This window comes from Gracilinanus agilis, chromosome 3 (genome assembly GCF_016433145.1).
Source record: "Gracilinanus agilis isolate LMUSP501 chromosome 3, AgileGrace, whole genome shotgun sequence".
Classification (NCBI taxonomy): domain Eukaryota; kingdom Metazoa; phylum Chordata; class Mammalia; order Didelphimorphia; family Didelphidae; genus Gracilinanus; species Gracilinanus agilis.
This window is the reverse complement of record NC_058132.1, coordinates 301,260,670-301,263,445: the sequence shown is the minus strand read 5'-3', so window position 1 is coordinate 301,263,445 and position 2,776 is coordinate 301,260,670.

The following is a 2,776-nucleotide window of genomic DNA, read 5'->3' as shown; positions in this document are numbered from 1 at the left end:
CCTTTTCTCTATCTGCAGTGCAAAAAAAGTCTCTTAATTTTAAATCCTTACTGAGTCATAGTACAAAATTCCTTTTATGCATAGTATCCCTAGGTCAGAAGTCTGGGTCCCTTTTAAATCATACCAGAGATGCCACTGAGCAAAAAGGGAGCTGGGTGATGGGACCAGAGTGAAGAGGTTTTTTTTCCAACCCTGGCAATGACTCAGGATACCAAGCAAATCAACTTCAGAGGTAGGTGAAGAAAGGCAGGGTGGAACTAGTAGAGCTGGCAACCTTTGTCCTCTTTCAACCCAGGAACTAAAATTGCAGTGTTTTCTACACCAGTGTTTTGCCAGGTACATCTTTTTAAAAACTGCTCACAAGTTTGAGAAATGGAGATATTTGTTGTTCATGGAAAACATACTGAATTTGGGCAAAAAGATTCAGAAGACCTGGTTTCAGAACAAGCTCTACCAATTTACTGCCTAGGTGACCTTAGGTAAAATACTTTTCTTCTCTGGGTTCAGATTCCTTATCTGTAAACAAGGGGACTGGAATAGTTTATCACAAAAGGTCATTTCAACTCTAACATTCTGTGAGTTTCACTAAAAATAAATCCTGTTTTGTACCTTGTCTAGTTTGTTCCTGGACCTCTCTTGCATCTCAGGATACATGTCTGAAAAATGTGAAAATCGTTTGTATCAGTAGAAAAACTTGAAGTCAGTTCTAGTTTAGAATGGTGGGGGAAGGGCAAATTGCCTTTGTGGATTGTGGTTGCAGTTTTTCTGACACATCTTCTATTTTCATCCTCTTGCAAAATGACAGCCTGCGACAGTTGTTCTTCCATTTCTAGAACAAGTTGCCAAATCATGGGGGAAGTTAATGATGCTAATATAATAAATACTGGTTTTCTTTTTTAAGCTTAGAGGAAATTATTTTATTCCCTCCCTAAACTGGAGCTTCTAGTTATGGTACTTTAGTCCTTACATGGTATCCAAATCTAATGTCTTATCAGTGCTTTTTAAAAAAATATTAAGACTCTTAAAATTAAATTTGTGCTGTTTTTATTTACATTTTTTGTTTATATCAAAAAAGGTAAAATCTTGAGTAGATACACAATACTTGTGAAAAAAGCAAATCCTATCACATTGATAAAACCAAGATCCAATTCATTTGCATTTATATCAACTTATAAACTAATAAAACTAAAAGTAGAATTTCTCTGCATAGAGGAATATTCATATTATTATTAGCAATAGAATATTGCATTCTATAAGTTATTAGCAATAGAATATAATATGTTCATGTAAAGAAATGCACTGGAAAATTTTGCTGGATTTACAACAAATGATTGATGAACTATCTTTTTTTTTTCTCCTTAGCAGTCCATAGAGTCATACTAGCACAAAGGCAAACTAAGCCCTTGGACCTTTTCCACAAAGTGCATTAAAGTAAGTACTTAATGATTCAATCTACCCTGAACTGGAAAAAGCACTTCTCCTGACAAGAAGCAGTCAGTATATTATTACAGTAGCTTTTTGATTATTTCTATATCCATTTCATCTGCACTGCTTATGAGCTTGAGCTACTTCTATCAGAGAAATTATACTGAAAGCTAAAAATTATTCAGACCATTAATTACAATGGCCTCATTACAGAGCCTAATCTTCACCACAGTGCAGGGAAAGTACACTTATCTTTGGTCAAACATAGGCGTGTCTTACATGATACAATGGATGTATTCTAAAGAAGCAAAGTATGATTTACATAGAATTTGTATAAATCAGTGGTTCCCAAACTTTTTTGGCCTACCGCCCCCTTTCCAGAAAAAATATTACTTAACCCCTTGGAAATTAATTTTTTTTTTAAATTTTAATAGCAATCAATAGGAAAGATAAATGCACCTGTGGCCATCACTGCCTCCCTGGATTACTGCAGCACCCACCAGGGGGCGGTAGTGTCCACTTTGGGAATCACTGGTATAAATCAAAACATGCTTTTAATTCACTGAGTATGCAAAACCTAGAAAGATTATCTAATGAGTAATTTTTTTTAAAGTTGAGTAACTTTAAACATCCATCCCTTATATAATTGTGTATTTTGTAAGTTTAAATTTCCACATGTTGATTTTTAAGGAAACAGTTCATATTTATTCAAAACTATAAATCTCTAACATTGTCTGAATTTAATAGCCAGCTTTTGAGATACATCCTTAGAGTGATGGAATCATAGAACCAGAGGGAACTTTAAGGGTCATTTACTCAAAGGCCCTAATTCTAATTTTTACTTCTTTCATCAGTTTCATAGTTTTCCATGTAAATTTCCCTTTATTTAAATTCTGTGTATATTTTAAGAACAGAAAGAACAAGCAATTAGAATGATTAAACAACTTGAAAATAGGGTCTTTGTGAGCAGGATGCTTTCAGAAAAACCTGGAAAGACTTATATGAATTGATACAAAGTGAAAGGAACAGAACCAGAATATCGTTGCATAAAGAAACAACAATATTGTACAATGATCAAGTGTGAATGACTTAGCTACCCTCAATAATAGAATGGTCAAAGACAATTCCAAAGGATTTATGAAAAATGCTGCTCTCCTCCAGAGAAAGAACTGAAAGAAATTGAATGAACATCAAAGCATAATTAAGAAATTATTTTTCTTTTTTCTGGGGGGTGGGGAGGTTGCATTTTCTTTGGCAATACGGCCAATATGGAAATATGTTTTATATGACTATATATATATATACATATATATGTGTGTGTACACACACACACACACACACACATATATAT